The sequence below is a fragment of the Macrobrachium rosenbergii genome, chromosome 42 (genome assembly GCF_040412425.1).
Source record: "Macrobrachium rosenbergii isolate ZJJX-2024 chromosome 42, ASM4041242v1, whole genome shotgun sequence".
Lineage (NCBI taxonomy): Eukaryota > Metazoa > Arthropoda > Malacostraca > Decapoda > Palaemonidae > Macrobrachium > Macrobrachium rosenbergii.
In genome coordinates, this window is record NC_089782.1 from 15224657 (window position 1) to 15249710 (window position 25054).

Genomic DNA, 25054 nt, shown 5'->3' on the forward strand with positions numbered 1-25054 from the left:
GTGTTCCATCTGCAATTTCCGCACAGCTCTCAAGTGCAATCTCAAAAGGCATGTGGCACGTTTCCACAGCCTGAGTCTGCCTCCTGAAAGTTGTCCTTAATTTGAGCTACTGTAATGCTATTAGTACTTGACTTGTGCCAGTTGCACAGACCTTTAGATTAGTTTTCAACATAAATAAACTAAGGAATTTGTAAACATTTTTGATAAATTGAAAAGCTAAGATATGTTATATGCCTTGTGCTGTAGTTTCTACTTCATTGCTTCTTTCAGGTATTCTAAATCAAGTTTTTTTATTTTTGGTGGTTTTGCAATACCATAACTATTTTGTTTCATTTAAGTTGCTAGACTGTCTATAATTGTACAGTTTCAAGATTTTGATGTTCTTCCATAGGTTGCTCATGCTAACTTGAGATTGCTTGCTTTATAGAATAAGTTCTTTTTGTGCATATTTTTTTTTTCATTTTTCGTCATTTATTACTTTGGAGGCAATGATTGTAAAACTTAATGTTTATGTTATTTATAATGGAGCATAAATTTTAATCATTACAGGGACTTATATTTATGTTAATTCTAGACAAACACAAATGTACTCAGTATTAGATCATTAGATGAAATCCTAACTGAATAATCAACATTTTCTGTGAACAATGTTCCAAGTACTGTATCTGAAATGTAACAACCTGATTTGGAAAATATAGATATCTGTGGAACACAATCCTTTGGGCCAGCCCAATGAGAGCCCTGTAATAATAGCTGTGGTTTTAATAGTGAAACCTTATACCAATGTACTGTTTGTCATTTGAACAAGTTAATACTTTTTTATGTCTTGGGAACACTGCGTACGAAGTGGACACATAACACAGATTTTTATTTCATACAGCTGTGATTCTTACTGTTACACAAAATTTCACAGTGTTGTACTGTATTTCCAAAATACAAATAGTGGAATAAAATGGTTACTGATTGAAAAGTTAAGGGATTTTTCCAGGTTTTCAGACTATCATGAGTGTACACATGATTTGTTACATAACTGGCACAGTTCATGTATTGTATACTGTATCATAGAGGTAGTCTGACTAAAGTTTGGGTCTAGTCATTGTGCCAGCAATCATGATCATTTCTTGATTTGCAAAATCATTATATATGAGGTGTTAACTTACATGTACAGTACTCAGAAATGATTAGCCCCTTGGTAATAATCCTAAGAATTATAATAAAATGTCCTTGGACTTCAAGGAATGTTTAATGGTTTGGTAAAAGCAAAATGAATTAAAAAATTTTTTCTGACTTAGATTTGGCTCCTCCATTTATACTATCTTGTAAAAAGTTTTTCAATGTAGTTGTATATCCTAATCCATTACCACACTTGAGGGTTCTTTGAAGCCATATTATATTTGTTGTTGGGGTGAAGTATGTTAATTTTGATAGTGGCTTCTTTTGTTGTTTAGCTTGTAGTTTCCTATTTCATGTCATCCAAAATTTTCAAAATGACTTGGAAGTTTTACAACTTTTGTCAAATTATGTGGAATCATAGTAGACCTGTTTCACTCAAAATGTGTAATATTTTATTTCAGACATATAGTTTCTTGGTTTTAACAGACATTAGCTGGTAGTCAGAGGGATGATAGCAGCACCTCAAATTAACAGACAGTTTAGGGGTCTGGTCTCCCAATAAGCAACAAAGTCCATTAAGTAATGAATATTTGCATATACCCTTGAGATAACTCAAATAGCCAATAGTGCACAGCATTCCAAATGAAGTAATTAATAGTCTATCTTACCTGGTATTTTGTGATTATTATTCACCTTAAAATATTCATTTACTTGCCATTCTATTTCAGTGATATAACTACAAAACTAATTGCTTCGAAAGCTTTTACAATATAGTTACTGTACTGTATTGTCTGACAAAAATGAAGCTGATTGCAGTGTATTTCTACTTTCTAATTCTTACAAGATTGTAACATACACATAAATTTTAACACAAGAAAAACCCCCACATAATTTACCTGCAAAATTAAAAACGCCAAAGATCGCGTACAGATTCTTTATGACACAGACAACAGATGCTGAATGATCAACTCAGGTGTGCTCACAGATTTAGACAGTTAAGTAAAAATATTTTTATTTTTACTGAACTGGTATGCATCGAATAAGTTCAGGTCTGTTATGTTGAAGTGCCACTGTTGTTGCTTTGTTAGATTTGTGTTCAGTTAGTCGTGTTTGTCTGTGATCATAAGTGATGTTGAGAAAGGGAATGGTATCCAATGTGATGTGGTGGAATTACAGGATGTTTGAAATAAAGGCTTAAGCAAGTAACAGAAGGGAAAAAGAAAATATCTTTTGTTTCTTCAGAAATAAAAACCATCACCATTTTTGTTGGAGTTTTCTTCAGCCTGAGCTGGAATCACTCATTGAAACTTGGTAACAAGGTAGTAACTGGTGGTTAAGTTGGGGAATACTCATTTTTCACCCGCCACTGCCTTGTAGAGATGCCTTGCTAGACTGATTGTTGTTGAATGCCTTTTTTTTTTTTTGCATATTTTAATAAATCTAGAGAAAAAAAATTAACAGTACTGAGGCATTGCAGGGTCTAGAGCATGTTGGAGCCCTTTATGTCTCTTATTATTTTTCCATTTGCTACCATTATTCCCAGAATTGCGAATTTGCATAACAATATCCTCATCCATAACATCTAAATTGACATCTTCATACTTTGACTTCACCTTGGTTTTCAAAGGCTTCCGTTAGAAACCCTTATGAGTTTGTCAAGGTAGTCTTGGATATTTACGCAACCTAACCATCATCAGAGTATCTGCACTAAAGAAGAGCAATCAGCTTTACAGACTATTACCAATAGTTACCCAAAACTAAGGTGCAAATTTCAAGGCGTTTGTTTGTGATATGAACTTGACATTTTTCCATGCTACTGGAAGAGGACAAGCCAGAACAGTCCAGGATATTCTGCAATCCTTGGTAGTAATTTTGACACACTAGGATCAAAGGGAAAAATATTTTTGTTGTATGAAGTATTCTCAGGGAACATCTAATATATCCAGAGGAGGACGAAGCTCCTTGTAAGGTCTGTGCTCGTAAGGTAGAAACTTTCAGTTTTATTCAGTGTAATTTCTCCTTAATTCAAGTTGTTATAGCTGGATCTTGTAGATCTCAGTACACCTTCATGTGTCCTTTCCTCAGAGACATCACCTAGGATACTTTTAAACCATTTCATTCCAATAACAGTAGCGCACCAAGATAACAGACTGTGGTATATCGTACTTCCGGATACTGTATATTGGTGCAAAATGGAAATTTCAATTTGAGGGTTTTCGCCTCTGGATTGAGCGCCGAACTGATTTTTCAAGTCAGGCGCTAAAAGGAATGTTGGGAATTTTGAGTAAGGGAGAAAGTGCATCAACCACACATGGATACACATTTATGTTTACAGTACACTGTAATTTCACTTTACACTACTGTACTATATACTGTCCTGCAGTTTATACTCACCTGTTAAGCGTCCTTTATGAGAGACATCACGCTCCCATACTGTCGCATTTTCTAGCTTGCAGAGCAGTCATTTGGTCTATGCTAATTTTTATGCTTTTTTTTTTATGTCGTCTTTTTTACATTGATATTGATTTTTGTATAAAGATATTTGGATAATAAATAATGTAGAAAGCATAAACATAAAAGGGGAAAAAATCATTCTTTCAAATGCCATTCCCTGAAACACACAGCCAGTAGATTAATTAATTGTTTCATTTCAGTTTCATTTGTGTCATACCATTTTAGTGCACTTGATATTGTAGGCAAACTTTCTATATACAGTATTCATCTAGAAACTGGATGGAAAATCTGTTCGTTACTGCTACAAAGTATACCAAACTTTATAAAAAAAAAAAAAAAAAAAAACTTCACAGGGCTTCCCTTATCCTGAACACTAAATTTCACACCCTTGAGTGAACAAAAAGTAAAGGGAACTCCACTAGGTTTCCCTTGTCCTGAACAAAAAGTTCATGGAATCCACAGGAGAGAGAGAGAGAGAGAGAGAGAGAGAGAGAGAGAGAGAGAGAGAGAGAGAGAGAGAGAGAGAGAGAGAGAGAGAGAGAGAAGTAATTTTTGTGCTGATTTTGGAAAAGGCACCATTATTTCTTTTTATCATAGTCATCATCATTCTCTGCAACGAGTACAACGAGTAATGATAATATCTCTTAAGGCAAAAGATTTTTCTTTCACTTTAGATCGCTTATTATGAGGGGAAAAATGGGATCAAACAAAAAGAAATCAGTTGTTTACCAGTGAATGCCAGAAGCATAGTGAGAGGTGGAGGTCATTGTCCTCTTGTCAGACTGTCTTTCCCCTACAAAAAAGTTGCCATTTACCACTAATTTAGCTCATAGTGTTACCAACTGACATTCCTACAATATGTATAAGAGGGAAGAGCATTTCGCCTCTGAAGCTCACCATCCTTGAAAGAGGTGGGATGTGTTACCCTGTTGAAGGCATTGTGATATGGGATGCAGCCAACTGAGATATGCCATTGGTGATGCTTAACAGGTTAATAATAAGGCTTTTATCTTACTTTACGGGTACTGTTTGTTTATATAAATATACTTTATAGCAAAAAAGAAAGCAGTAGAATGAGAAAAAATGACTAACCTGATTAGTTGTCACATTTCTGTACGACATTTATGCTATTTGTATTAAAGATTTATTTAATTTGTATTAAACATTTTGTAGATATTTTGCTGTGTTTAGGATGATATTATTTTAAAATTAGTAAATCATTGTTATAAGCACTTTAGGGGTGTATATACTTAAGAGTAACAGTTTTAGGAGGGTAATCTATGATGATTTTGGGCGTTTTGGTATGATGGTTGGGTGTATTTTTGTTTTGAACTGATATTAAATTGTTTTAGTGTGATAATTTAACGTATATTTTTGTTTGAATAGTTACATTAGGCAGTGAACTGTTAAAATAAGCAGTTTACACATTTTACAGTAGTTTAAGGGGTACAATGTATAAATATACAATACTTCTGCTTTATGCTAAAAACATGCATTCACGTATATATAGAATGATATATCAGTTTCTTTTATAGTGAGGTAGGCTTGGACGCTTTAATCCTTTATCTCGGTTAGCTACTGTAGTTTTCTAAATTGCTCCTATTTCAAGATTTACTCCTGCAACAATTCCAGCTTTTTTTGCTCAGACTGTTCCAGGACACTGCTCTCCAGTAAGAAAGAAAAAAGTTAGAACAGTATGAGTATGATCAGGAGTATCTCTTTGTATCTGTGAAACAAGATATTTTTATTTATTGGTGTATAATTAAGGAGAACTCAGTGCAGTAGTTTCTTGTATTATTATATATTTAAAATTGTAATTAATCCAGCAAATCTGCAGTGTGTGTGTGTTACGATTCTTACTGTTTTAGGGAGGACAGGATGGCATACAAGGATCCTGTTGCATTGAAGGTTTTAATCCACCACTAGAAGCCCCTCATAGCTTGATACCAGTTCAGGATCATGATATCCCAAGATATTCTAGAGGTTTTCAATATCAGTGTACTGTCTGTTGTAAATACCTAGCATTCCCCTGCAGGTTTAAAGTGGCATTACCTCATACATACCAGGGAAAGGCCATTTATGTCTCAGAAGTGCAATTTTCAGACTGCAGTTAAAAGTAACCTTAAAAGACATACACTGAGACAACACCCAGGAGGTAATTAAAGGAAAATGTACACTGAGACAACACCTAGGAGGTAATTAAAGGAAAATGTGCAACATCAACAAGATCTATATTTTTAGCACCATTGTTTATGAAAATGTGTGCAAATGAGACAGTAGGGCTTGTAATGATAATGGAAGTCAGTTTATGGAGATAGGGATTGTTGAACATTCGGTGACTTCATTGGAAATTTACAGTGTGCAACTAAAATTCTTCAAAGTTGTATGTTTGGTGTTCTGTACCATCACACTGAATGATTTTTTGAAGGCTGATGAACATATTTTTGTATACAGTACTTTTTCAAGTTCATTATAACTATCCTCACCCCTTTAATAATTCAAAGAGCTGAAGCAAGTGATTTCTTGTGATGCTATTTTCTGTTTGCATTTGAAGCTGGTGTACAGCTATATTTTTAATTCTTGCAGTAACAAAGATTGCAGGTAATAGTACTTGATTGTTCCAGTTCATCTTTGGCTGTTACAAGAATCTTGTACCTTTGGTAATAGTCCTAAATAATTTGTAAATGAATCCTCCAATTAATCACTTAATAACTGAAATGAGCATTACACAAACTCATTCTTCATTCCATGAATAAATAAAATGTTTGCTTTGCTCAAGTAAAATTTTTTCATTGGCAGGGGCAGAAAAAGCCCATCAGTTACAGACTGTGCAGTGGAACTAGCAAAGTGCAAAAATGCTAGGAAAAACAATAAGTACAAGAATGTTTTGTTCAAGGAAAATTCTGCCCCTCAGTGGACTTTTGCTCAGTTTAAGGATGGACAGACAAAGGGCTTAAAAGGCAGTCCCCGCTTCTTGGCGGCATCGGTTAACAGCATTTCAGTTTTGCGATGCTTGGCTAACGACGTTGTTAACCAGATTTTCAGTGCCAGTAAGTGATTTTCGGCACTGGTAAGCAGTTTATCAGCATCAGTAGCCGGTTTATTGGCATCGGTGTCAGTAAGTGATTTTAGGTGCTGTAAGCGGTTTATCAGCGTCAATAAGTGGTTTATCAGTGCTTACGGCATCGTAAATGCCATTTATTATTACAGTTATTATGATGTTCCTGTTAACAACGATTTTCAGCTATCGGCGCTTGCCCGGGAATGGAACCCCAGTTGTTAACCAGGGATTGCCTTCATTGGAGTATTTTGCATGCATGTCTTGTGAGTGTGGTTCCTAGCTGAAACAAAGGGAAGGGTTCATTCATCCTTGGGTCTCACTCAGTGCACATCTTTGTTAAACTGTCTCCTGTGTCTTTGTGTATTTTTACAATTCTAATGCAAATACATAAGTAATCATACCAGCAAGTCTGAGCTAGTTGGAGGATATTGTGTTTCTGGGCAAGTCCATGTGCTTAGAGGTCAGGTATGATGATGTGGAGAAGGAACACAAAGTAGAGCTCACTACAAAAGACATGCAGGATCTTCGGAGGGAATAGCAACAGACAACTGCTATGGAATTGTCTTCAGAGGAGGAGGAAGCAAGTGAGAATGTCTCTAGTTCATTAATAAAAGAAATGTGTGCAAAATTAGGGGAGTAAACATTTTTCTTAAAAAATATAACCCTGGCAAAGCAGTAACAAACTACATAGTATGTTATAAACCTGCAGCCAAAAACAAATATCATTCTGTAAGCGAGAAAGAAATACAGCGAGTCTTAAGAAGAAAGCAGTAGATACAGAAAAGAGAAACAACCCAAAGTGCAGTTGTCAACAATTTTTATGGAAGGGGACTCCCATTCCAAACAATAACATCTCGCCTCCTCTGCACCTTTCTCACCTCCTACCACATACACCATCAACTCTCCCAATTACAGGTAAATTGAGAACAAATTTGCATTGATTTCATACATTTATGCTTTTTTGTTTGATTTATGCATGTTAGATTTGTTAAATTTCAGTTAGAGTTCTCGTATTTGTTGTATTTGGTGGTTTGGAAGGGATTGATACAATTCCCATTATTTCTTATGAGAAAAAGTAATTCAGTTTAAAGACAGACTTTTGGAAAAGATTATGCTTGTTAACCAAGGTGTGACTGTATTCCATTTGTTTAACTCTAGAATAAAGCTTGCTGCTTTCTGGTTCTGTTTCTGTCAGAAATAGACATTATTTAAGAATGCCTATAAGGAAAATAAGAGTGGTTTAGGCTTTTAGTACATTTAGAAACAGTTCATTATTTATGCAGACGTTAGATGTAATATTTTGTTAAATTGCACACTAAAAATGTTGGTTTTTCTTCTTAGCTTTCATATAATGCCTTACAAAAGGAGCAGCCTAAACAAGTTCAATGTTTGCTTTTTTTTAAAATTGGATTTGGTATTAACTACTGTACTGCTATTTTGAGAATTGCATCAAGATTCAATAAGTCAAGTGCTAATTTTGTATATTGCATTTGTACAATTATTGCTAGTGTTTTAACACATAAAGAATATATTTCAAAGCTATTAATTAACTTCTGATTTTGAAGGTCCACACATTTATTGATACTGATCCTGTACATATTTTAGGAAAGAAGTAATGGAGATGGAATCTTCAACTATGGGGGATTGATGCATGGATTGGAAATGCCTCAAACATCATCCCAAGGGAATAGACACTACAGAGCAAGGTCAAGAGGTTTTCTTCATAGGACCCCCATTCACCAATGCTCCATGTGCTCAATGAGGTTTGCTATGCGTAATGATCTGCAACGTCACATATATACTCACACGGGAGAGAAGCCTTTTTCTTGTCACATCTGTAATTTGAAAACTGCGCGCAAAGGAAATCTCAAGCGACATATGTTGAATGCTCATGGTTTGGATCTTCCACCTAAAGGCACTTGAAAATGTTAAAACTTTCCAAAGGAGCAAAGTAGATAAGGATTTGGAAATGTAAATTTTGTTGCCTTTGTTTTTAAAATGACAGAATTATTTTGAACAATTCATAAACAAAGAAAGGCTGGGAAGTATGATAACGCAATGTTTATTATTGACTGTATTTATATTTTGAAATAATCCCTGTATTTTTGCATAGAAAGTGCTGTACTTAATATGCTTCTGCACTTTAAAAAGTACTGTACTTCAGAAACTTGCTTTAATGGTCCCCTTAGAGGTTACCACTTAAATTTGCCTTAGCCCCAATCTACTTTGTTTTCTCTTTAACTCTAAATCTGTTCCCCTCTGGTCTTTTTCCACGGAGGCGTTCAGCTCTATCTAAGCAAATTTTTATACGAAATATGTTTGTTTGTTTAGGAAAATATAAAAAAATTATTAGCTCTCACAGGAAGATTAATTCCACATCCAACTTATAAGTACTAAATTTTAACTGTATGATTAGTAAATGTATTTTATAGAATTTTTACATATTTACTGTCGAAACTCATGGGAATCATTGTAAAAGTATGAGTTGTGTGTGTAACTGTAAGGCTTTATCTTTTCAAGTTCCATTTTTCTATTCATTAGATAACTAAAGAAAATGTCTATTTTTTTTAATAATTTAACTACTGCAGTTTACTGTAATTAACCATCCTTTTATTAGCAAGGTAAATCCAGTATGCAATCTGAGATGAAAATTAGGTATACATACTTTAAAAAGAGCATACCATGTGACCTGCGTATATGAAAAAGTATATTATACTTTTTATATTTGAGTTAAATATGTAAGAGACACCCCTTATCTTCAAGAATGCTGGAATTAGCCACATGCTGAATTTTTGTCATCAAGAAAATAATCTTTAGTCACTCACTCAGGTAAGCTGTATCTTTCACAAAAGGGGAGTCATACAACGTACCCACCCTGCACATCTTTCTTTGCTTGGTTCTTTAGCAAGTAATGGTTATTGCCGTTGTTCTTTATTTCATTTTGTTCATTTTCTTGTTTCTAATGGGTAGAAGTGATGAATCAATAGATGGCAGCAACAGAAAGGTGTATGGTATCGATGAATATGAAACAGTGTAGAACTATGTTTTATACAATTACAAAAAAGTAGTTTTTTTTTTTTTCTTTGGCTTCAAGTGACTGGCTAGAATATGTTTCTCACTATAGTACATTACTGCCTCATTGGAAAACCAGAGTACTTGACTATTTGAGCAGTTTTTAATTTAGTGTATTGACACACGTGATTATTAACCTCAGAAAGTTCCAAAGGCTGCAGTTTGATCACCTAAATGGGGTATCATTGAAGTTCTAAGACGTCTAATCAGTTAACTGAACAAGCAACTGGATTAAGAGTCAGTTGTGGAGTCAGCATTCTAGATATGGTTCCTTATAGCTTTTGCGTCTCCAATAGGAGTAGGGAACTGCACAGGCTGCTTGTAAAAGTAACTCATACCTAAGGTTGTCCATTAGTAGAGTTAACCCTTAAACGCCGAGCCTCTATTTACAAAAGTGTCTGTCGTATGCCGGCGGCATTCGGGAGTTAGCGCCGAAGCAGAAAAATTTTTTTTTCAAAAAATCACAGCACGCTTAGTTTTTAAGATTAAGAGTTCATTTTTGGCTCTTTTTTTGTCTTTGCCTGAAGTTTAGTATGCAACCATCAGAAATGAAAAAAAATATCATTATCATATATAAATATTGGAATATATGAGTGCAAAAAAAATGTAATATATAATTGAATACAAATCATGCTGTGAGCAAAACGGTTAAAGCTAACGAGTTATTTTTTTTTTTCGTTGTATTGTACACTAAATTGCTATGATTTTTGTATATAACAAATTGTAAAACGATCAAAGCAACGCAGAGAAAATATTATCACAAAATGACGCATAAATTCGTAACGCACGGACGTAAAAACAAGTTTTTTTCTAAAATTCACCATAAATCGAAATATTGTGCTAGAGACTTCCCGTTTGTTGCAAAATGAAGGTAAATGATTGAATATTACTAGAATGTAAGGGCTTTAGCTTACAATTGCATTTTTCAACCATTTCGGTCGAGTCAAAGTTGACCGCAGGTTTAAATTTTGGCACATCGTGATTTATATGAAAAAATTTCAAAGCTGATAAAAGCTACAACCATGAGTTATTTATTGTTGTATTCTACATGAAATTGCGCACATTTTCATGTATAACACTTTATGTAAGGCCTAATAGGAAACGGTGCGAAAATTACGACAAGGTAACTAAAGAAATTCTGAGATTTTCAGCAGAGTTACCGCGCACGGAGGGAAGGAAAGTTTTTTTCAAAAATTCATCATAAATCGAAATATTGTGCTAGAGACTTCCCGTTTGTTGCAAAATGAAGGTAAATGATTGACTGTTACTAGAATGTAAGGGTTTTAGCTTACAATTGCATTTTTCGACCATTTCGGTTGAGTCAAAGTTGACCGTAGGTTTAAATTTTGGCACTTATCGTGATTTATATGAAAATATTTCAAAACTGATAGAAGCTACAACCATGAGTTATTTTTTGTTGTATTCTAAATGAAATTGCGCACATTTTAATGTATAACACTTTATGTAAGGCCTAATAGGAAACTGTGCGAAAACTACGACAAGGTGACTACAGAAATTCTGAGATTTTCAGCACAGTTACCACGTGCGGAGGGAAGGAAAAAGTTTTTTCAAAAATCCACCATAAATTGAAATATTGTGCTAGAGACTTCCCGTTTGTTGCAAAATGAAGGTAAATGATTGATGTTACTAGAATGTAAGGGTTTTAGCTTACAATTGCATTTTTCGACCATTTCGGTCGAGTCAAAGTTGACCATAGGTTTAAATTATGGCACTTATCGTGATTTATATGAAAATATTTCAAAACTGATAAAAGCTACAACCATGAGTTATTTTTGTTGTATTCTACATGAAATTGCACACATTTTCATGTATAACACTTTATGTAAGGCCTAATAGGAAACGGTGCGAAAATTACGACAAGTTGACTACAGAAATTCTGAGATTTTCAGCAGAGTTACCGCACACGGAGGGAGGAAGGAAAAAGTTTTTTTCAAAAATTCACCATAAATCGAAATATTGTGCTAGAGACTTACTGTTTGTTGCAAAATGAAGGTAAATGATTGAATATTACTAGAATGTAAGAGTTTTAGCTTACAATTGCATTTTTCAACCATTTCGGTCGAGTCAAAGTTGACCATAGGTTTAAATTTTGGCACTTATCATGATTTATATGAAAATATTTCAAAACTGATGAAAGCTACAACCATGAGTTATTTTCTGTTGTATTCTACATGAAATTGCACACACTTTCATGTATAACACTTTGTGTAAGGCCTAATAGAAAACGGTGCGAAAATTACAAGGTGACTACAGAAATTCTGAGATTTTCAGCAGTTACCGCACGCGGAGTGAAGGAAAAGTTTATTTTTCAAAAATTCACCATAAATTGAAATATTGTGCCAGAGACTTCCCGTTTGTTGCAAAATGAAGGTAAATGATTGAATGTTACTAGAATGTAAGAGTTTTAGCTTACAATTGCATTTTTCGACCATTTCGGTCGAGTCAAATTTGACTGTAGGTTTAAATTTTGGCACTTATCGTGATTTATATGAAAATATTTCAAAACTGATAAAAGCTACAACCATGAGTTATTTTTTGTTGTATTCTACATGACATTGCACACATTTTCATGTATAACACTTTATGTAAGGCCTAATAGAAAATGGTGCGAAAATTACGACAAGGGGACTAAAGAAATTCTGAGATTTTCAGCAGAGTTACCGCGCGCGGTGGGAAGGAAAAAGTTTTTTTAAAAAATTCACCATAAATCAAAATATTGTGCTAGAGACTTCGTTTGTTGCAAAATGAAGGTAAATGATTGAATATCACTGGAATGTCAGATTTTTTGCTTACCAAAAAATACCCAAATTATATATAATATATATATATATATATATATATATATATATATATATATATATATATATATATATATATATATATATATATATATATTTTTTTTTTTTGGCACTGAATACATAACTAAAAGGAATGCAGGTGAAAAACTTTTTTTTTTTGCATAAAACCAAATAATATACAAAGCACCAATAAATACAGATATATGAAAACTTGTAATAAATATAAAACTAAATATAAAATCAATGCAGAATACTCACTTGTAATCCTGACTCTTCGTTCTATTCTTGTTTTCTCCCTCCTCCATTGAAGAGTCTTGCATTTTTTTTTCTCGACATGACGAGGTACAGGTGGAGGAGGGAGATGGGCCGCCTTTGGCGGACCAAAATCGCCCTCCAGTGTCCTCGGGTAGGCGCACTCAATATATGACCACAGTGTGGTACTTGTGGTCACACTCCCCAAACCTGCAAAGTGCTACCTTTGCAGGTGCGACAGACGAACCAGGTGTGTCTCTTCTTCTGCCATTCATATGGCACACCCGCACCGTTTCTGCTACGTACTTCTAAGAGCTCCAGTGTGACCCCTGCCTGCAGCCGACACACAGGGTCCACTACCCGACGGGACATTGGAATGTGAGGGAGGGTGGCAGCAGGGACAGGGACAGCAGGGGCGGCAGCATCATCAAGGAGGGCGGCAGCAGGGGCAGCGTCAGCAGGAGCAGGATGACCGAAGTTGGCCCTCCTAGCGACATCTGCCCTATCCTCTCAGGGCAGATCTGGAGCTCGGGGCAGGGGGCCGGTGTCGGAAGGCCACTCCTCAGGATTAAAATTTATGAGGGCATTCCGGGCCACCTTGAGAAACTGGATGTGGGACAACCTCCGGGTGCCGGAATTGTACCCACAGTAGAGGATGTAGGCATTCTGGAGGGCTAACTGAAGGAGGTATTTGAGGAGCTTCTGTGTCCACCTCCTGGTTCTCCTGGCAAAGGGATAATACTGGATGAGTTGATCAAAGAGATCAACTCCTCCCATGTACCTATTGTAGTGCCCAATGACGGTAGGCTGCTGGACACGAAACTCCTCATACGTAACTCGGCCCTGCCGACGTGTCTTCTTCCGCTGAACGACCTCTTCTTGGGTGGGCTCATGACTCGTCGTAATCATGGGCACGAGTCAGACCCCCTTCCAACAGATGACAAAGACATCTCCCTTCTGCCACCACTCTGTCTCTCCTCTTGCCAGATGTTACGGCTGGCTAGCGAACCTCTTGAGGACATTCGGGGCCCCACGCACCAACTGAAGGGTACCACTGACGTGCACACCTGCTTCATACAATTCCTGGGCCAGTGATACCGAGTTATAATAATTATCCATAAACAGGTGGTATCCCTGGTTACGGAAACGATCCACAAGACCGAAGACAGTGTCACGCAGCGTGGAGAAGACCCCGGAATACACAGAGAAGTCCACAACGTATCCAGTGTTGGATTCTGTAATAAAAAATAACTTCACACCATATTTCTTTGGCCTCTTGGGGTTGTACACTTTTATACTTAGACGCCCATTGTATGGCATCATCCCCTCATCCAAAGAAAGGTTCTTGGAAGGAACCACGAGAAACTGGGACCGTTCACGAATGTAGTCCAACACTGGGCGGACTAAGATGAGGCGGTCAGGGTTATTCCGGGGTATGGCCCTTCAGTTGAAGGCGCTGAAATACCTGTCCAACGCCAGGAAACTATCACGGGGCATAATGCTGGGCACATTGGACGTACTTAAAAAAAAATTCCGCCTCCAATATTGCCTGATGTCGGCAGCAGGCATCATTCCAAAGAAAATGTGGAGCCCCAAAAAATGTGCCATGTCCATTACGTTGCAGCCCCGCCAGCGATACAACAACGTCGTCTGCAGTTCCTCATGGCAGTACCGAGCATAATCCGCCGTCTCTGCAACAAGGTATTCCAGCAATTCCCGCATCAGGAAGAGCTGAATGAACCCCAGTGCAGTGAGAGGCACAGGGACGGTCAGTCCAGGTGCTGCCGTGAATGGGTGAGTGTTAGATGGGGTGGGGTCCTCCAACCACCGCTCATCACTTTCGGACGAACGGCCTTCACCCAAGTTGCCGCGACGTTGCGACCTTCTACGGGCCCATGCGCGCGTGCACAGGCACGACTTCGCACTCCCACCCTCCCCACTGGCCCATCTCCCTCACTTTCACCATCACTTTCTGTCTCATCCGCACCAGCCACAATCGGTGCCTCCTCCTCCTCAGACTCTCCCCTCATAGGCACTGAAACCACTGAACTCCAGTTCACTTTCAGGCTGTGGCTCCCGTATGGACATTGGGGGCAAATACTCGTCATCACTGACATCGGGCGTGATGTCCTCGTCACTAGATGATCAACTGCCATCAAAATGAGGACTTTCCACCTGCTCTCGATCGAGCTCCAACAAGTACTCATCAATGTCCTTTTGTTGGAGGCCTCCCAAATGCTTACGAATGCCCCTCAGGACACCCCGATGCTTCCTAGGGGTCGTAAAAGGCACAGGATGTGGTCCTTGGTCCCTTTCGGTCACACATGGCCGCACAACACGGCGTTGAAAAGCTGGGTCACCTTGGGTGCTTGGTCCCTCTCCAGCATCCAAATCTAAAACTCGCCTCACACGCTCACTACCGACAGGCAATACGCGCCTTTCACGGTCCTGACAACATTGGGACATCTCTGCAAACGTCCTGTTGCGTCACAAATACGCTAACACTCGCAAAAGTTCTGCAAAACACGAATGCGTCAAGAAATCGCTCTCCGATGATGCGTCGCTGATGCTTTGTAGTGCGAGAAGAAAGAAATTCGGGCATGCGCAGCTGGGTAACGCTTGTAAACAAAACAACAGTGTGATCCGTGAACTCCCAGCATCCCTCAAGGCGCGTGATTTAAAATCTTTTGCAAACTAAGCCTATAACTATTTTTCCGTGAATATTTAAAAAAACTTTTTGTAGTTGACGTACCGTACATCCACTTGGCACCCGACAGACAATTTTAGTCAATGTACAATACGTCCCGTCAGCGTTTAAGGGTTAATAAACTTCACTTAGATGGAAGGGGAATATTGGCCCCTGTGTATGATAAGGGGACTGCAAAATATCTAGAGAATGATGGTAGGTAGACTAGGTTTAATGTCCATTAAAGGAAGTGATCTCAGTGGAGCAGTTTGCAGGTTCAGCTCAGGATTACACACAAGTTTCCCATACACAGGGTAATTTTTTTTAAGCATTCATGAAGGGTTATTTACATACTACACAAATACATCTGGTAATTAATATCATTTGTTAATGTTAATCAACTTGTACTACATTTTATGAGTCAACTTGTGCTCCATTTTATTTATGGAATATCATTTCATGGTTCATAATTACATTCTAATTAAGGCAGTTATATATAAATAGGCAGATGATTCAAGCAAAAGCACCCCCTTCCAGTTTTGTGTCCAATGGCATTTCAGCACTTACAGTTTGCAGGCATAAATGGCCTTTTTAGGTCTAAGAGGATTTTGGATTAACAGTGGTACTTGTATTTATTTTTTTACCATAATCAGGTAAGCATCTCTCAAGTGATAGGCAACTCTTGAGGGCACCATAGATCTATTAAAGCTCCAGACACTTGGCTAACTTTTTTAATCTGAAATTAGGTAAATGAAACTGCCGAACTGCTAGCATTACTTCCTAAGTAATAGTTCAGCAACAGTGAAATGAGAAATTTACTTCATGGATGGACAAGTACAAGGTTGAAAAATAGTTTACTTCTGTTAAGTACCTACAAGCTTCTTATTTAACTGGAAATGAACATATTTAGCCTTTTTAATTGACTTGTTAAGAGCAATTACTTTCACTTGCTCATCCATTAAATGAGGTATAGTCGGGGTGAGACAGAGAGGCCCTATGATTTCATGGATGGCTTATAAGAGATTAACTTAAGATACTTTTGTTGGTATTAGAAATTATGCATGTTGCTATTTTGCTTTTCCCATATTAAAGGAGAGATATTTTTATGAATGGAAATAATCTTAAATGTTGTATATATTTTTATGTAAGTCATAATTGTACATTGCATTATTAAGAGCCTTGTTTTATTTTCCCTCATGTCATTTAAATTTTGGAACCTAACATTTATATATTTTATGTATGGAGCTGCAGGAAACAAGTAACTGAGGATATGGCTATTAATATAGACCTATGTAGTGGCGATGAAAATAAGGAGATACTATAAGCTCTCCTTAACAACATCAAATCGAGGGGTGTTATGGACAACTGGAAAATGTTTATAAAGAATTTTACCTAAGCATTGCTTGTGTTATGTACGGCAAGTCCTTAGTCTAACCTACATCAGTGAATCTTATGGAATCTAGAGAAGTAAGAACAGTATGGCACTGGCATATAAAAGAAAAAAATTTAGTCAGCACGTTTCACTTAAAATAAATTTAGCTCGTTATATGTCTCACTCAAGATCCTTGTTCACTACTCAAACTACATATTCTTAAGCAAGCATTAAATCAGCATACACAAGCAGTGAATGGGTACTTTGTCGTAATAATCATAAAGTTTTGGAGGCAATTGTAAGACTGACTCAGCTATGTGTATCAAAACACGTTTGTTATTTAAGTTATACAAAGTTTGAAAGCAAAGGGAGAGAGCTGTATGTTGCATACATGGACCAAATCTCGGATAAAAAAGCTTACAAACAGAATCAATTGAAAATGTAACAATGGAGTGTACAATTACAGATGTATGGTATTTAAGATAAGTTCTTGATAGCAACTGAAAGTTTTTCATGATGGCTGTGAAATCTATGTTAGAATTTGCAGATGAGTGAGAGTGACAGATTTTGTATGAAAGTCTTGAGACTAAGGTGACTTATGTCTCCTTTTGCAGACATTTTCAACACTCTTACTAGTTTCTTCAGTTTCTTTTAAGTATCCCCAATTTTTACTGTATCATATGCATGCCATCAACCATCAATATCTGTATGAGTGGAATGATGCAAGCAGTCAGAGAAAGGGCAAAAGATGTTGGTGAAAGTTGTGGGATATAAAAATTAACTGTGAATATAGTGTGGAGTGGTTGATGGCATGCATATAATACAGTACAAATTGGGGATACTGTATTAAAGAGAAGTTGCAGAAACTAGTTAGAGAGTTTTGAAAATGTTTGCATAAGGAGAAAATTAATAGTGAATGTAGCAAGAAAAAGGTCATGAGAGTAATGGAAATCACAAAGATGGCGCAATCAATGTTGATATGGGTGGTGGAAGGATGGAAGTGGTTGTTTAACAGAGATGTTTAGGAGAAAATATGAAAGATTATGGTAGAGACTGTGGTAGGCTGAGAAAAGAGGTGAGCCAAGGAAGAGATTAAGCTAGAAAGGTAGAAGAATGTGTGGAAAAAAAAAAAAAAAAAAGATTAGAGAGAACTTTGGATTGCTCTTGGAGGACAAGATGGGTATGTATGAAGGGTTTTTGAACCAACTTCTCTGTAATGGGAGTGAGGTGTGGGAGTTGAGTGCAAATGAAAGAATAAAGGTTGGAGTTGCTGAGAAAAACTGTTTGATTAGTACAAATGGCGTAATAAGAATTAAAATGGGGAGATAAGCACATGTTGTAGAAAGGTTAGCTTAGGTGTAAGGAAGGATCAGATTGTTTTGAGATGGTTTGGGAATTTGGAAAGAATGGGGTATGATAAGGTAGTAGGAAAATGTCTCTAATTCAAAAGTCTTAGAAGGGAAGAGGAAAACCTAAAATTGTCTGGATAGATGAACCAGAAGGGCCTTGATGTTCAGGAAGCAAAAGAGTGCATGCAAGGTAAATGGTGTATTATAAAGAGTGCTTCAACCTGCTGTAGATAAGCCTTTGGAGTAGGTGAATGAAGTGGGCTAGAGTTGAACTTTACTGTACAGGGGTTCATACACAATTTGGCAGTTAAAGTACGGATATGGCAGTGACTTGTGTAGCCACCCATGTTAGTAGGGGTATGTGATTCAATGTAAATGAGTAAAGAAATTTAGAATTTAAATGGTAATACTATACAGTACACATATACCAACTTTGCCACCTCAATATTTTCTAGCATCTAAATATATAGTTATACTATCATATTTCAAGGTATAGTAGAATATCAGTTGGCAAAAGTCAGATTTTGGATAAACAGTACATAAAAATTTATGAAACCAGTATGTGAACCCCATAAAATGATTTAGTACAGTACTGTAGTAATAAAACGGGGTTTGAACCCGAAGGGAAATGAAAATGATATTTTAATGATAAAATAAAGTTTGTTCATACTTACCTGGCAGATATATATATAGCTGTATTCTCCGAAGGTCCGACAGAATTTCAAATTTCGCGGCTGCGCAGTGGCCGGTCAGGTGGTTAGTACCCATTCCCGCCGCTGGGAGGCGGGTATCAGGAACCATTCCCATTTTCTATTCAGATTTTCTAACGCCACTGTCTCCTGAGGGGAGGAGGAGGGCAATATAAATATATATATCTGCCAGGTAAGTATGAACAAACTTTATTTTATCATTAAAATATCATTTTGTTCATGAGACTTACCTGCCAGATATATATATAGCTGAATACCACCTTTGGAGGGGGTAGAGACAGCCAAGAAATAGGAAAAAACCAATTATTGGTAAAATTATTTTGGTTCCTTATCTGATAGCGTAGCTGACTGAGTGGTTACTGTCACTCTAGTCTGCTTCTGCTTTACTAGAGACCCCAGCGAGGTAGTGACCTATATAGCTGGCGACTTCTAGATGATCTGTCAACGGGGCGTGACCACAATGTGACTAGATCATAGACCATACAAAGAGGACAAAAGAGCATTACTAACCACCTAACCAACACCTAAAGCGTTAGTTTGCAAAGGATTGGGAAGACTGCCTCCAGTAGTCGACCCAACAACCACAAAAAACACAATTAAAAAAGGGGATAGGATCAGAGTTACCCCTTGTCCCCAAGGTTGCTGAGGCAGCAATGTATGGTCCCAGCGAAAAGCAATTTCGTATGCTACCTAAACATCTTGCCAAGAGTGTGAGGCAAACACCGAATTGACTTCTGCCAAAATGTGGCACTAAAAATGTCACTGAGTACCATATTTTTCTTGAACGCCATGGAGGTAGCAACTGCCCTCACCTCGTGAGCGTTAACTCTCAACAACTTGAAGTTGGAGTCGTCACAACTAGAGTGTGCGTCCCTTAATGACGTCCCTAATGAAGAATGCCAGTGCATTCTTCGACATAGGTTTAACTGGTTGCCTCACAGAACACCATAAAACATCCAATGGACCACGAGTGTCCTGTGTTCTTTTAAGGTAGTACTTGAGAGCTCTAACTGGACATAGAACTCCCTCAGGTTCCTGTCCAATAAGGTCTGCTAAACCTTTAATTTCAAAGTGTCTAGGCCAAGGGTTAGAAGACCTATCATTCTTAGCCAAGAACTTAGGGCTTAAAGAATAGACAGCATTGTGTTCCTTGAAGCCCACATGACGGCCTCGAACTTCTCTCACTCTCTTCGCCGCGAGGAGGAATGCCGTTTTCGAGTAACATCCTTAAGAGATGCAGAGTGGAGAGGCTCAAAAGGACTAAACATCAAAAACTTGAGCATTACGTCCAAGTTCCAAGCAGGGGAAATCAGCTGAGGAACCTTGGACGTCTTGAAAGAGCTCGTAAGATCGTGGAGGTCCTTATTGTCAGACAAAGCTAATCCTCTGTGTCTGAATACAATCGAAAGCATGCTCGATAACACTTGATAGTCGGAACTGCTATATCGAGTTTTTCTCTTAAGTAAAGGAGAAAATCCGCAACCTGGCTCACAGTGATAGAGGAAGAGGAAAAGCCCTTCTTTCTACACCAACCTTTGAAGGTTGCTCACTTCGCTAGATATATCCTTTAGATGAAGAACTTCTGGCTCTAGCGATGGCCCGTGCCACCTGGCCAGAAAAACCCCTTCGCTCTGACCAAGTTTCGATAGTCTGAAAGCAGTCAGGTTCAGAGCGGGGAGATTCAAAGATATCTCGTGAAGTGGGTTTGTATGAGCAGGTCTGCTCTCATAGGAAGGGTCCTCGAACGTCTACCAACCAGAAGAGAAACTCCGAGAACCAGTGGTTCAAGGCCAAAACATGGGGATGAGAGTCATCCTCGTCCCTTGTGAGGCCGCGAACTTGCGTATGACTTCTCCCAGAATTTAGAACGGGAAAAAGGCGTAAACATCTATTCCCGTCCAATCCCAGGGAAGAGCAACTATCGCAACTGCCCCAGGGTCGAGTACAGAAGAGCTTTACAGAGGAGCCTTGCTGTTCTTGAGGTCGTGAAAATATCCACAAGATGGCGACCCCAAAATTTCCAAAAATCTTGGCAAACCTCCTGATGAAGGGTCCATTCCTTCGGCAGGAGTTGATGGCGCCAACAGAGCAGGTCTGCTCGAACATTTTCGACCTCTGCCACAAAACTTGTGAGAATCGAAATGTTGCGAGCATAGGCTCAAAGAATAATCTCTCTTGCAAGGCTGAACAGGGAACAAGTATTGTCCGAGTTTGCTAGAACTACACGATTGCAAACTTGGACCTCAAGAATTGGCGAGCTAAAAGATAGCCGCCAAATCTTTGAAGTCGATGTGCCAGGACACCTGTTCCTCTCTCCAGGTTCCTAACACTTTCTCTCCTCTCTAGTGTTGCCCCCAACCTGTTGACGACCCGTCGGAAAAACAACACTAGGTTGGGGTTCAGAAGCTTGAGGGAGATCCTTTCTGCAATTCACGTTGGATCGAGCCACCACCACAGATCCTCTTTATATAAGGAAGAATTCTCAATTCCTCTTTCAAGTCTTCCTTGCTTTGTCAGTTCTCCAACAAAAGAACTGAAGAGGCCTGAGATGCAGACTCCCAGAAAACAAACTTCTCCAGCGAGGAAATGGTCCCCAGCAGACTCATTCCTTCCTTCACCAAGCATGTTTCCTTTTCCAAGAAGGCCGAAACTTTTTTTGCGTACATAGAAGTTGCCATTCTTGCGACGGAGACGCTATAAAAGCCGCTGAATAGATCTGAATTCCCAGACACAATGGACAGTGAGGGGATCAGCTGCGACTTCTCCACAGACCAGAAGTCCCAGGGACTTCACGAGTTGCAGAGTCAACTGAAGGTCCTCCAGATACCTTCGCTTCGACGACGCTCGAATCAACCAGTCGTCCAAGTAGAGTGAGATCCTGACGTGCGACAGATGCAACTGCATCGCAACGTTTTTCATGAGACGTAAACACCCTTGGAGCAAAATGTGACGCCAACAGCATCTGGTGTTCCCAGGCGGTCAACCATCCAAGTACTGACCAGACCCAACGTTGCTTAACTTCGCTGATCGGACGAGAAGCGGTGTTTTCAACGTGGTATGGCCGTTGTGCAGAGTCCAAAGCAGAGAGCCCTGAACTGGTACGTCTAGTCCCCAAGACAACCTGAGATACTTCACCGAACGTGGATGAATTGGGGCGTGAAGATAAGTATCTTGGAGATCCAAAGATACCATCCAATCCCCGGGATGAAGGGCTCCTAGTATTGACTGCAGGTCTCCATCTTGAACTTTTCCTTCCGGACCAAGTTGTTCGACCTGTTGACGTCCAAGACGGGTCTCCAGCCTACTGAAAGTTTCGGGACTAGAAACAATCTGTAGTAAAATCCCGGGAACACCGAGTCAATATCTGTTCCACTGCTCTCCGCTCGAACATCTGTTCGAGCAGGTCAAACAATTTTCTGTTTGACAGGAAGGCAGTTGGGAAACAAAAACAAAAGAGGAGACAGGAAGGGAATCAAGTAACCTCTCTCTAACAGTAGGAGGGACCAAACGTCTGCCCCTCACTCTTTCCAGGCCTGTGCAAAATGAAGCCTGGTTGCAAAGGGAGTCTGGAGAAGAAGGGAGTCACTTGCTACCTCTCTTGGAAGTGACATTCCTTCGGGAAAAAACTCTTTCTCGTGGTGCGGGTCTCGTGTTGCTTCCCATGGAAGCCCCTTTGTTATGCAAACATTTAGCTTTCGTTTACTTTTTGTATCTGAGATCGGTGCAAAGCGTTATGAAGGAGATGCAGTTTGAATGTCGATAACTTTAGTTTTGAGAAAAACGATATTTTTTGCTTCTCTGTGTATTTATTTGCTTGCCGTTACACAGTGATGTTTTTATGACATAATGAAAAGCCAAAAATAGACCTGCAAAGTAATATAACTTCGCTAAATGAAGCTAAATGAAGCGAGTGTCAAAACACGGCTGAGGTTGGCCAGCGAGACGTCTTACTTAGTCAAGCTCTGAGCTGCTACTGACTGACTGCCACTGACTGCCCTGCGGCATTCCTGTCTTTAAGCTGATGCGTACTATGTCCACAGGGTTGCCATAGATCGCATTAGATATTATTTCATAGCTAAAAGGAAATTACCACCGATATACTGACAATATCATTACATTATATGAAAAATGTAATTTGACTATGATAGGTTACTGTTTTGTTTATAACTTCTAACTGTGGCGAACTTTTAAATAAAACTTTCTGAGAAGATAGTCAGGATATGTATGATGCCATATATAAAATATCCCAGAAAATTTTATTTCCGATTTTTTTCGTCAAACGCTCCTTAAGACAAAGACAACTGCGAGGGTGGAGAGAGGAGCCGAAGGTTGAAAAGTCTCAGGAAACAGATCCCTAAGAAAAAATCCAGAGTCTGATAATCAGAGGAAGAAGAAGACGAAAGAAGTTTCTCTTCATACAAAGGCTGTGACGAAAGAGGATGTTCTTCCGCAGCTGGTGGGTCTTGAGTGAGTGGTGAAAGTAGTTCCGATTCGCTGATACGTGGCGGGAACTCCAGCGAACGAAGAAGTCGTCAACTAGAGTACGTATAGTAAACATAAAAATGTGGAACGCTTCACGATTAGCGTGTCATCCTTGCGCAAGAGCCATGCTAATCTTCTCTGTATCGTTCCAATTAGTATATGTACTGCCGAAGCAAGTACTGGTGCTTAACTTCGCTGATCGGAACTAAATTAAGAAGGACATCAAATGTTGAAGCGGGTAGTTGTGCGACATGATGAACAACTGGAGCGGTGTCAACACAAGACTTGAAGCTATACGGCGAAGCGAGCGCGGAGCGTCATGGCGTGACGCGCGAGAGGCTCCATGGCAAGTACTAGAAGAGAGTCACAGCGTGGCGCGAAGCGCGTCATGGCTAAGCGCGCCGAGCGTCAAGGTGAGGAGCGTGAAGCGTGAGAAGCGCACGAAGAGCAAGACGCGCTCCTGGTGCGAGACAAGAGAAAAGGCCAACACCTCAACTCGGGAAGACGAATAGGAAGCCACTAAACACTCTCTCTAGAAGACAGACGCTCTGTATCGTTCCCAGAAGACGAGACGGGTGAAAGTCTGTACCTCTTAACAGGCAGATTCGAATCTTGAAAGATTCATGAGAGCATCCAGCTGTTGTTGCAAACCCAACAAAATCTTACGCGTTGGAGAAGCCACTCTCTCGGGAGAAGGGCTGAACCTGAGAGAAGGAAAGGGGCGAGAGACGTATACTTCCTTCCACAGGGGAAGAAGCTCTAGCCCTTGCCTTAGCGCGACAGGGGTCGAGTAGAGTGATCATTCGAAAAACACTTTATTCTCTTCTGTAGAGGAATATCCACGCAACTTTCGGGGAAGAGTACAAACGTCTAGAGGAAGAGGACGTGGCGTCCTCTCCTCTAAGCTTCTCTTAAGAGGGCGAGAGTCCAACCGAGCTCCAACCCCGTGGCGGGGAGGGCGTGTCGGAGGACGAGAAGCAATCCTTCAGGATGCGTGCCTGAGCACGATCCCTGGCAGCCTGGGTAGCGTCATCAGGACCTGCCGAAGGGACGCCAGATCGGTGGGAAGCCCCGTAACCCTCATGCGGCTTTCGACATGCCCCCTCCCTGGTCCTGGGAGTTCGACAGAGGTCCAGGCCTAGAGGCATTATAGGGCCGATCTGACACCCCCTCCACAACACTAGGGGCACTAGCACTAACACTATGCGTTTGAATTGCATTCACTTTAGTTTCAAGAGCACGCATTGACTCCACACGAGAGCCAGGGAATTACCTTCTGCAGCAACAAACTACAGGGTTAATAATAAATTACTACAGGGTTACTAGTAGGAGAAAACCCTGACTGTCCAACTAAGGATGCACTCTAGGAGGAAGATTTCCTCAGCCTATCACGCTCCAATTTAAGCATATAGGCTTCATATTTCTTCCACTCACCCTCAGACAATCCCACACATTCATTACCGATTATCATAGAGCATTGAACACCCTTACATATCATACATAAAGAGTGAGGAACTATCAAAGTCTTGATAGCCTCACCTTACATTCACCCAAGCTACAGACTCGATAGCTAGAGGTAAGACATCTTAATTATAAGAAAAGTCAAAAGCAAAATCAAAAACGGTCCACAAAGAGCGTATGCCAAGTCACAGATCCAGTCGAATACCAAAAACAACCAAAATAC

The 25054-nt window shown here is 39.1% G+C and overlaps 2 non-coding genes across 2 annotated transcripts; both read right to left on the bottom strand.

Annotated features, from left to right (window-relative positions):
• Positions 1-21838: 21838 nt before the first annotated feature.
• LOC136828455 (5S ribosomal RNA) lies at positions 21839-21957 on the bottom strand. Its single transcript, XR_010850047.1, has one exon. It is a non-coding gene; the product is annotated as a 5S ribosomal RNA (ribosomal RNA).
• A 1489-nt stretch (positions 21958-23446) lies between these two features.
• On the bottom strand, positions 23447-23550 carry LOC136828458 (U6 spliceosomal RNA). Its single transcript, XR_010850050.1, has one exon. It is a non-coding gene; the product is annotated as a U6 spliceosomal RNA (small nuclear RNA).
• Positions 23551-25054: the final 1504 nt, after the last annotated feature.